Source organism: Hyla sarda, chromosome 3 (genome assembly GCF_029499605.1).
Source record: "Hyla sarda isolate aHylSar1 chromosome 3, aHylSar1.hap1, whole genome shotgun sequence".
Taxonomy (NCBI): domain Eukaryota; kingdom Metazoa; phylum Chordata; class Amphibia; order Anura; family Hylidae; genus Hyla; species Hyla sarda.
The window spans coordinates 23,804,142-23,816,533 of record NC_079191.1 but is presented as its reverse complement, the minus strand read 5'-3'; the positions used below and the strand labels follow the sequence as shown (position 1 = coordinate 23,816,533).

The 12,392-nt window shown below is 41.9% G+C and overlaps 1 protein-coding gene across 3 annotated transcripts in view; it reads right to left on the bottom strand.

Moving 5' to 3' along the window:
- Positions 1-12,392, bottom strand: part of ADGRF5 (adhesion G protein-coupled receptor F5) — a 216,851-nt gene that overhangs the window by 92,086 nt on the left and 112,373 nt on the right. Inside the window, exon 2 of one of the 3 annotated variants that reach the window (XM_056563878.1) lies at positions 8,808-8,903. The exons of 1 other annotated variant lie outside the window; for it this stretch is intronic. The gene's annotated coding sequence lies outside the window, so the exon portion shown is untranslated. Of the gene's footprint in view, positions 1-8,807; positions 9,231-12,392 lie in introns of those variants that run through there. One more of the 3 variants, XM_056563879.1, reaches the window with a different exon arrangement.

Genomic DNA, 12,392 nt, shown 5'->3' with positions numbered 1-12,392 from the left:
ATGAGATAGATATGAGATAGATAGATATGAGATAGATATTAGATAGATATGAGATAGATAGATAGATATGAGATAGATATGAGATAGATAGATAGATATGAGATAGATATTAGATAGATATGAGATAGATAGATAGATATGAGATAGATATGAGATAGATAGATAGATATGAGATAGATATGAGATAGATATGAGATAGATAGATAGATATGAGATAGATATGAGATAGATATGAGATAGATAGATAGATATGAGATAGATAGATATAGAAATGAGTTAGATATGAGATAGATAGATAGATATGAGATAGATAGATAGATAGATATGAGATAGATAGATATGAGATAGATAGATATAGATATGAGTTAGATATGAGATAGATAGATAGATATGAGATAGATAGATAGATAGATAGATAGATAGATATGAGATAGATAGATATGAGATAGATAGATATGAGATAGATAGATATAGATATGAGTTAGATATGAGATAGATAGATAGATAGATATGAGATAGATAGATATGAGATAGATAGATAGATAGATATGAGATAGATAGATATGAGATAATTTCAGGAGAATTTACTAACAATGACATTTCATATACCAGGTAAAGCTCTCACAATGTTTTCTTGCACTGGAAGTAAACCAGTAGATTTATGTACAAATATGTGACTTTTTACCAGTTATCTAGACAGTGACGGATAACTCCTGAGGCAATGTCCAAAAACTGGTTCCTGGTGCCTAATACCCCATTAGTCCTCTCCCCACTATAGAATGTAGCCCCCCCCTGTCATTCTGTTCATACACTGACAGGTTTGTGATGGATGGTTATGGATGATGTCTGACCTGTTTACTATGTACCTGTTACTAGGTCTAACATAAGTGCCCAAGTAGGACAACTAATTTCTTTAAGTACCCCCCCCCCCCCCTAATAGTGACCTAATTCTGGGGGTCTGACTGCTGAAACTTCCAGAGATCAGGTGTTATCACCACCCTAGACAACTGCATATATATCATCTTACAAGGTGTCCATTGGGGTCCCTTGAAGTCCTCCAGAAAGACCTCTCAATGTTCATGCACCAAAGAGGGTAAAACCTCTGCCCAGGTCAGGAGCCTTTACCCCCTCTGCCCAGGTCAGGAGCCTTGACCCCCTCTGCCCAGGTCAGGAGCCTTGACCCCCTCTGCCCAGGTCAGGAGCCTTGACCCCCTCTGCCCAGGTCAGGAGCCTTTACCCCCTCTGCCCAGGTCAGGAGCCTTGACCCCCTCTGCCCAGGTCAGGAGTCTTGACCCCCTCTGCCCAGGTCAGGAGCCTTTACCCCCTCTGCCCAGGTCAGGAGCCTTGACCCCCTCTGCCCAGGTCAGGAGCCTTGACCCCCTCTGCCCAGGTCAGGAGTCTTGACCCCCTCTGCCCAGGTCAGGAGCCTTGACCCCCTCTGCCCAGGTCAGGAGCCTTGACCCCCCCCCCCCCTCTGCCCAGGCCAGGAGCCTTGACCCCCTCTGCCCAGGTCAGGAGCCTTGACCCCCCCCCCCTCTGCCCAGGCCAGGAGCCTTGACCCCCTCTGCCCAGGTCAGGAGCCTTGACCCCCTCTGCCCAGGTCAGGAGCCTTGACCCCCTCTGCCCAGGTCAGGAGCCTTGACCCCCTCTGCCCAGGTCAGGAGCCTTGACCCCCTCTGCCCAGGTCAGGAGCCTTGACCCCCCTGCCCAGGTCAGAAGCCTTGACCCCCTCTGCCCAGGCCAGGAGCCTTGACCCCCCTGCCCAGGTCAGGAGCCTTGACCCCCTCTGCCCAGGTCAGGAGCCTTGACCCCCTCTGCCCAGGTCAGGAGCCTTGACCCCCCTCTGCCCAGGTCAGGAGCCTTGACCCCCTTTGCCCAGGTCAGGAGCCTTGACCCCCTCTGCCCAGGCCAGGAGCCTTGACCCCCTCTGCCCAGGTCAGGAGCCTTGACCCCCTTTGTCCAGGTCAGGAGCCTTGACCCCCTCTGCCCAGGTCAGGAGCCTTGACCCCCTCTGCCCAGGTCAGGAGCCTTGACCCCCCTCTGCCCAGGTCAGGAGCCTTGACCCCCTTTGCCCAGGTCAGGAGCCTTGACCCCCTCTGCCCAGGCCAGGAGCCTTGACCCCCTCTGCCCAGGTCAGGAGCCTTGACCCCCTCTGTCCAGGTCAGGAGCCTTGACCCCCTCTGCCCAGGTCAGGAGCCTTGACCCCCTCTGCCCAGGTCAGGAGCCTTGATCCCCTCTGCCCAGTTCAGGAACCTTGACCCCCTCTGTCCAGGTCAGGAGCCTTGACCCCCTCTGCCCAGGTCAGGAGCCTTGACCCCCTCTGCCCAGGTCAGGAGCCTTGATCCCCTCTGCCCAGTTCAGGAACCTTGACCCCCTCTGCCCGGGTCAGGAGCCTTGACCCCCTCTGCCCAGGTCAGGAGCCTTGACCCCCTCTGCCCAGGTCAGGAGCCTTGACCCCCTCTGCCCAGGTCAGGAGCCTTGACCCCCCATAGCTTTGTTCCAGGCAGTATAACATATACTCAGGTAAAGAAGCTCAGTGTGTGACTTACACAAGGCTCTTGAGGAACAGATTTGAGAGACTTTTCTTGGAAAGCTGCTACTTATAGGGCCTGAGAGTTACTTAATGGATTTACTTACAGGAGAGGCTGAAGTGTATTGCTGAGAATTGTGCAATGTAACTTCTACAACCCGCGACAATCCTCCTAAAGCTTCTGATCTCATGTTACGTACGTGTGCAGCCGAGAAAAACCTCTTCTAACCTGGAAACAGTCAGTACGTTGGACCAGATTGTGCGTCTCTGTGGACTCTACATGGGACTTATATAGGCACAGGTTGTACTTAGTTTCATGATTTATTTATTTATTTAATTTTTCATGATGTGGACAGAGATAGTACTGCCTCCTTGTCTTTCCCTGTATATGATGTAGGTACAGATAGTACTGCCTCCTTGTCTTTCCCTGTATATGATGTAGGTACAGATAGTACTGCCTCCTTGTCTTTCCCTGTATATGATGTAGGTACAGATAGTACTGCCTCCTTGTCTTTCCCTGTATATGATGTAGGTACAGATAGTACTGCCTCCTTGTCTTTCCCTGTATATGATGTAGGTACAGATAGTACTGCCTACCTACATCCTACATCTCTCTGTAAATCATGTAGGTACAGATAGTACTGCCTCCTGTTCTTTCCCTGTATATATGATGTAGGTACAGATAGTACTGCCCCCCTGTCTCTCTCTTTAAATGATGTAGGTTAGGATTGTACCTACATCATCTACAGGGAGAGACTGGGATACAGTATTGCCGGCATTACATAATTTGCAGACAGGGAGGCAGTACTATCTGTACCTACATCATCTTCAGGGAAAGACAAAGAGGCAGTGCTATCTGTACCTACATCATCTTCAGGAAAAGACAGGGAGGCAGTATTATCTGTTTATTCATGATCTTCAGGGAAAGACGGGGAGGCATTACTATCTGTACCTACATCATCATCAGGGAAAGACAGGGAGGCATTACTATCTGTACCTACATCATCATCAGGGAAAGACAGGGAGGCACTACTATCTGTACCTTCATCATCTTCAGGGAAAGACAGGGAGGCAGTACTATCTGTACCTACATCATTTTAGGCAAAGTACTGCCTTCCTGTCTTTATCTGCATAGATGGTGTGGGTACAGATAGTACTGCCTCCCTGTCTTTCCCTGTGGATGATGTAGGTACAGGTGGTACTGCATCTCAGTCTCTCCCTGTAGATGATGGAGGTACAGATAATGCTTAGCCCCAGTCTCTCCCTGTAATCGATGTATGGACAGATAGTACTGCCTCCCTGTCTTTCCCTGTAGATGATGTAGATACAGGTGGTACTGCATCCCAGTCTCTCCCTGTAGACGATGGAGGTACAGATAATACTGCCTGTCTCTCTCATTTGATAATGTAGGTGCAGGCAGTACTGCATCCCAGTCTCTCCCTATAGATGATGAAGGTAGAAATAGTACTGTCTCACTGTCTTTCCTTGTAGATGATGTAGGTACAGGTGGCACTGCATCCCAGTCTCTCCCTGTAGATGATGGAGGTACAGATAATGCTTAGCCCCAGTCTCTCCCTGTAATCGATGTATGGACAGATAGTACTGCCTCCCTGTCTTTCCCTGTAGATGATGTAGATACAGGTGGTACTGCATCCCAGTCTCTCCCTGTAGACGATGGAGGTACAGATAATACTGCCTGTCTCTCTCATTTGATAATGTAGGTGCAGGCAGTACTGCATCCCAGTCTCTCCCTATAGATGATGAAGGTAGAAATAGTACTGTCTCACTGTCTTTCCTTGTAGATGATGTAGGTACAGGTGGCACTGCATCCCAGTCTCTCCCTGTAGATGATGGAGGTACAGATAATGCTTAGCGCCAGTTTCTCCCTATAATCGATATATGGACAGATAGTACCGCCTCCCTGTTTTTTCCGGTAAATTATGTGAACACCTTAATGGGAAGAACACAAACTGCGCTGATTCCCTGTCTCGCCATGTAAATGATGTAGCTTAACAGAATGTTGCCTTCCTATCTGTCCCTTCAAATGATGTAGGCACAGGTAGTACCGTCTCCCTGTTTCTCCATGTAAATGATGTAAGTACAGCTAGGTCTGTCATTTCACCTTGTTTCTCCATGTAGATACTGAAGATGTAGATAATTCTGCCCCTTTATCTCTCCTTATAAATGATGAACTGTAGCTACAGACAGCACTGCCTCCCTGTCTCTCCATGGAAACACTGAAGATGAAGATAATGTGGGGAATTAATCAAAAAATGTTGATGTTTTTTTTGTTTGTTTTTTTGGGGTGGGGTGGGGTTGCAGTGATTTGGCACAGAAAAAGTTGCACGCTCGTTTTGCATGCAATTTTTTTTTTTTTTTTTTGCGCCTCCTTGCCACAAAGCCGATCTGGGGGAATTCACTGTTCCCAGTTAAATCGGTCCCGCCATAACACCACAAACTAACCTGACAGTGCGGACATGCTGGGAGTTGTAGTTTTACAACAACTGGAGAGTCTTAGGTTGGGGATAGCTGCCTTAACAAGTGTATCTCTATATCAGTGTTTCCCAACCAGGGTGCCTCCAGCTGTTGCAAACCTACAACTCCCAGCATGCCCGGACAGCCGTAGACACAGAGGGATAAAGGGAGAATAAAATGGCACAGGGGGGGATAAAGGAGGGAATGAAATGGTACAGGGGGTGATAAGGGGGTGATTAAAGGGCACTGGGAGATTCCACTGTAATATTGCTTTTTATTGTGTTTTATAGGTAAGTACACTCTGAAGTGAGTACAGTACAGTATCCGGTCATTTAGAAAGATTTTTTTTAGCCTTTTTATTTTTTTTACATCTCTCTATAGGGGACACTTTTATTCCCCCCCAACCGTGAGTGTCCGCAATTGGGAGATAAATCTAAATCTAACTCTAAATTTGTTAGGTTTGCCTCCTTATTGCCCCCTGTAGATTTTTAGGTGCAGATAGTACTTTCTCCTTGTCTCTCTATGTAACTGATGCAGGCACAGATAGTGCTGCCTCCCTGTCTCTCATTCTGATGTTAACCACACTAGAACAGTGGTCTCCAAACTGTGGACCTAAAGATGTTGCAAAACTAAAACTCCCAGCATGCCCGGACAGCCAACGGCTGTCCGGGCATGCTGAGAGTTGTAGTTTTGCAACATCCGGAAGTCCATTGTTTGGAGACCCCTGTACTATCCGGTAGCCTGTCTAAAGAAAAAAACACGACTTGGTATCCAAGGATATTGCAGTCATATTTATAAAACAAATCATCACAATGCACAATTTTTTTTACAGCCCACAAATAGTTAAAGGGGTACTCCGGTGAAAACCTTTTTTTCTTTTAAATCAACTGGTGGCAGAAAGTTAAACATATTTGTAAATTACTTCTATTAAAAAATCTTAATCCTTCCAGTACTTATTAGCTGCTGAATGCTACAGAGGAAATTCCTTTCTTTTTGGAACACTGATGACATCACGAGCACAGTGCTCTCTGCTGACATCTCTGTCCATTTTAGCAACCATGCATAGCAGATGTATGCTAAGGGCAGCATGGTGGCTCAGTGGTTAGCACTGCTGCCTTGCAGTGCTGGGGACTTGGGTTCAAATCCCACTAAGGACAACAATAAATAAAGTGTTATTATTATTATATTAACGTCAGCAGAGAGAACTGTGCGCGTGATGTCATCAGAGAGCATTCCAAAAAGAAAAGAATTTCCTCTGTAGTATTCAGCAGCTAATAAGTACAGGAAGGATTAAGATTTTTTTAATAGAAGTGATTTACAAATATGTTTAACTTTCTGCCACCAGTTGATTTAAAAGAAAAATGGTTTTCACCGGAGTACCCCTTTAAGTGGCAAACTCAGCTCTACTATGTCTGCATATTTTATATGAAGTGGGACTGAGTATGATATCTGCCAAAACAAATCCTGCAATCACAATGTGTTATAGGTGAACCCGGTACGTTACCGCAGAGTTCACGACATCCCAAAGAGTTCAATGAATTACTCAGCACTGCTACACTGCTATGTACATAGTAAAGCTGAGTATGTCATGTGCCGCAGCAATTCAAAAACACAACCTGGTGAGGTCAGAAATGAAAGACAAAAAGCGAGAGAAAGGGGGCGCTCCCTTTGTAAGAGGTAAAGACTATGTGGGTCCTTCCACCACACCTAGGTGAGAGTTGGTGGGTAGAGGTAATAGGAGGCTGCGGCACTCTGACCGGGACTGGACTCTTGGCGAAAGAGCCAGTTGTACGACACGAATATCTCAAAAAAAGGCAAAAGCGGTCTTAAGAGGCGCTGCTTTTAGAGGTCATAAATCGGAGAGACTAAGGCCAGCACAGGACAAGTAATTTTATTTGCTAAAAAGGACAACGCGTTTCGGCACATACAGAGTGCCTTCCTCAGGTCCAAAGGTATACAGAACTCTTCAAATACTGATGGGTGCGAGAGATGCTGAAGAGGATCCTGTGTGATGCGGCGCTGGCGTGGGTACTCTGGTGGAAAACTTTAAAGGGGTACTCCGGTGGAAAACTTTTTTTTTTTTATTGAACTGGTGCCAGAAAGTTAAACAGATTTGTAGATGACTTCTATTAAAAAATCTTAATCCTTCCAGTACTTTTTAGCAGCTGTACGCTACAGAGGAAATTCTTTACTTTTTGTATTTCTTTTTTGTCTTGACTAGCTCTCTGCTGACACCTCTGTCCGTGTCAGGAACTGTCCAGAGCAGCATAGGTTTGCTATGGAGATTTTCTCCTGCTCTGGACAGTTCCTGATACGCACATCAGGTGTCAGCAGAGAGCACTGTGGACAAGACAAAAAAGAAATTCAAAAAGCAAAGATTTTTCTCTGTAGCATACAGCTGCTAAAAAGTACTGGAAGGATTAAGATTTTTTTCATTGAAGTCATTTACAAATCTGGGTAACTTTTTGGCACCAGTTCCTTTAAAAAAAAAAAAAAAGGTTTTCCACCGGAGTACCCATTTAAGTTATCACGGCCTAAAGGCTTTAGGTCTCAAAACCTACACAGACTGATCCAGCTCTGCTACATCCATGTGAATACGACAGAGCGGACCATGTTTTTATTTTTTATTTTTTGCCACAACACATCATGGAGTACGGACCTCAAAGTCTCAAAAAGTCCAATGGCAAAGCCAGCTCTGCTACATCCATACAGATATAGCAGAGTTGATATTGTCATTCACCATGATGTGTCATAAAAAAATAAAAAAAACACCTGTTATGAATGGCGCTGTTTTACGTTATCACCGCCTAAAGGCATTCAGTCTGGAAACTTTCACTGACCAATCCGGCTCTGCTACATCTATAGGACTATAGCAGAGTCGTGCATTGGAATCACACGTAATAAATGACTGACACGGCGAATATTGCCACGAAGAGTTTCTTGACTAAATGATGACGCTATAAACTGTATGAGCAGATGTAGCAGAGCTGAGTATGTTATCATAGCAGTATGAGGTTTTCTGAAGGGCTGCAGGTAAATCTAGGCATCGGAACGGGAGTTACCACATTGCACAGACGTAAAGTCAGGCGACATATCCAGCACTGCTACATCACATGGGTTCTGGTGGTTCTTGCCCTAGTTCCTCTCAGTGGTCTTCAACCTGCGGACCTACAGATGTTGCAAAACTACAACTCCCAGCATGCTGGGAGTTGTAGTTTTGCAACATCTGGAGGTCCGCAGGTTGGAGACCACTGCTCTGCAGGAACAATTACGAACCTAAAGTCAGGCGACATATCCAGCTCTGCTACATCACATGGGTTCTGCCCTAGTTCCTCTCAGTGATCTTCAACCTGTGGACCTCCAGATGTTGCAAAACTACAACTCCCAGCACGCCCGGACAGACCACTGCTCTACAGGAACAATTAGGAACCTAAAGTCAGTTGACATATCCAGCTCTGCTACATCACCGCACAGTATACAGCAGTATATAGTAAATGTACAATACTTACCTCACTCCTCTGAGGTTACATGATGGGTTCTGGTGGTTCTTGCCCTAGTTCCTCTCAGTGGTCTTCAACCTGTGGACCTCCAGATGTTGCAAAACTACCACTCCCAGCATGCCCGGACAGCCAACGGCTGTCCGGGCATGCTGGGAGTGGTAGTTTTGCAACATCTGGAGGTCCGCAGGTTGGAGACCACTGCTCTACAGGAACAATTAGGAAACTAAAGTCAGTTGACATATCCAGCTCTGCTACATCACCGCACAGTATACAGCAGTATATAGTCAATGTACCGTACTTACCTCACTCCTCTGAGGTTATATGATGGCTTCTGGTGGTTCTTGCCCTAGTTCCTCTGAAGGGAGGTGCATGGTTTTTAGGAATAATCCATATAAAGTCTGTAGAAGAAGGAACCCGTAAGTCTCAGTAAGTCCCTGCGGAGAGTGGATGGGACCTGACTGAAGCCTCACTACATATTTTAGTGACAGTACTTCCTTGTGACGTCTACCACGACCAACCACTCTCACGGTTCTCCTCAATAAGGTGGAAGAACTTGTTTTTATGGCATTTCGAGTCTGTGCCCATAAGGAGCCAGGAGGCAGATATACAGGTCCGGTGAGAGGAGGGGTCAGTGTCCGCACAGAGACATCACTGTCACCACCCTACACCTCACCCCCTGAGAGGGTGCACACTGCAGGCACACCGGGGCCCTGAGGGCATCTGAAGACCCCCACCCACAGCAGAGTATACACTACTTGTTACCCTACCCTTAGTGCCTCCGGATATGTGGAGCAAATTGCTTCTAACCTGATAAATATCTCATATCTATCTATCTCATATCTACCTATCTATCTATCTATCTATCTATCTATCTATCTATCTATCTCATATCTACCTATCTATCTATATATCTATCTATCTCATATCTACCTATCTATCTATCTATCTATCTATCTCATATCTATCTATCTCATATCTATCTATTTATCTATCTATCTCTCTCATATCTATCTATACCATATCTATCTATCTATCTATCTATCTATCTCATATCTATCTATCTATCTATCTCATATCTATCTATCTATATCATATCTACCTATCTATATATCTATCTATCTTGTATCTACCTATCTATCTATATATCTATCTATCTCATATCTATCTATCTATCTCATATCTATCTATCTATCTATCTATCTCATATCTATTTATCTATCTATCTATCTATCTCTCATCTATCTATCTATCTATCTCATATCTATCTATCTCATATCTATCTATCTATCTATCTCATATGTATCTATCTATCTCATCCATCTATCTCATATCTATTTATCTATCTCATATCTATCTCATATCTATCTATCTATCTATCTATCTATCTCATATGTATCTATATATCTATCTATTTATCTATCTCATATCTATCTATCTATCTATCTCATATCTATCTATCTCCTATCCATCTATCTCCTATCCATCTATCTCATATCTATCTATCTCATATCTATCTTTCTCCTATCTATCTATTAATCTACCTATCTATCTCATATCTATCTATCTATCTCATATCTATCTATCTATCTCATATCCATCTATCTCATATCCATCTATCTCATATCTATGTATCTCTTATCTATCTATCTATCTATCTCATATCTATGGATCTCTTATCTATCTATCTATCTATCTATCTCATATCTATCAATCTATCTATATCATATCTACCTATCTATATATCTATCTATCTATCTCATATCTATCTATCTATCTCATATCTATTTATCTATCTATCTCATATCTATTTATCTATCTCATATCTATCAATCTATCTCATATCTATCTCATATCTATTTATCTATCTCATATCTATCTATCTCATATCTATCTCATATCTATCTATCTATCTATCTCATATCTATCTATCTATCTCATATCTATCTATCTATCTCATATCTATCTATCTCATATCTATCTATATATCTATCTATTTATCTATCTCATATCTATCTATCTCATATCTATCTCATATCTATCTATCTCATATCTATCTATCTCATATCTATCTATCTATCTCATATCTATCTATCTATCTCATATCTATCTATCTCATATCTATCTATATATCTATCTATTTATCTATCTCATATCTATCTATCTCATATCTATCTATCTCCTATCCATCTATCTCATATCTATCTATCTCATATCTATCTCATATCTATCTATCTATCTATCTATCTCATATCTATCTATCTCATATCTATTTATCTATCTATCTCATATCTATTTATCTATCTCATATCTATCAATCTATCTCATATCTATCTCATATCTATTTATCTATCTCATATCTATCTATCTCATATCTATCTATCTCATATCTATCTATCTCATATCTATCTATCTCATATCTATCTATCTATCTCATATCTATCTATCTCATATCTATCTATATATCTATCTATTTATCTATCTCATATCTATCTATCTCATATCTATCTATCTCCTATCCATCTATCTCATATCTATCTATCTATCTCATATCTATCTATATATCTATCTATTTATCTATCTCATATCTATCTATCTCATATCTATCTATCTCATATCTACCTATCTCATATCTATCTATCTCATATCTATCTATCTCATATCTATCTATCTCATATCTATCTATCTCATATCTATCTATCTATCTCATATCTATCTATCTCATATCTATCTATATATCTATCTATTTATCTATCTCATATCTATCTATCTCATATCTATCTATATATCTATCTATTTATCTATCTCATATCTATCTATCTCATATCTATCTATCTCATATCTATCTATCTCATATCTATCTATCTCATATCTATCTATCTATCTCATATCTATCTATCTCATATCTATCTATCTCATATCTATCTATCTATCTCATATCTATCTATATATCTATCTATTTATCTATCTCATATCTATCTATCTCATATCTATCTATCTCATATCTATCTATCTCATATCTATCTATCTCATATCTATCTATCTATCTCATATCTATCTATCTCATATCTATCTATATATCTATCTATTTATCTATCTCATATCTATCTATCTCATATCTATCTATCTCCTATCCATCTATCTCATATCTATCTATCTATCTCATATCTATCTATATATCTATCTATTTATCTATCTCAAATCTATCTATCTCATATCTATCTATCTCATATCTACCTATCTATCTAGTATACAAAAAAGAGGATTGCAGCAGCACACATTGGTCAAAAAATTGAGGCTCTTAGCGCACTTTTTTGATCAAAAACGTGTCCCCCATCCACCACGGGGAGGTGGCCTCATTTAGGATGGGACCCTAACACACATTCTGAGCCTAACACTCAGATACCAACTCACCTCTGCTGGGCATATAGCCTCTGACTGGGTGACATGCTGGATCCATATACAATTTAAAACCTCACCTGGGAGAAAGGGGGAGGGGTGCACAGCTAAAGAGGGGGCCATTCCCCCTGTGTAGTAAATACAAGCAAAAAGAAAAATAGCCGGCACAACAGCCTAATACACGGGTGCATCACTGCCATGGCAGATACAGAGTATACAAAAAAGAGGATTGCAGCAGCACACATTGGTCAAAAAATCTATCTATATATCTATCTATCTCATATCTATCTATGTATCTCATATCTATCTCATATCTATCTCATATCTATCTCATATCTATCTATCTATCTATCTCATATCTATCTATCTATCTATCTCATATCTATCTATCTATGTATCTCATATCTATCTCATATCTATCTATGTATCTCATATCTATCTCATATCTATCTATCTCATATCTATCTATTTCATATCTATCTCATATCTAT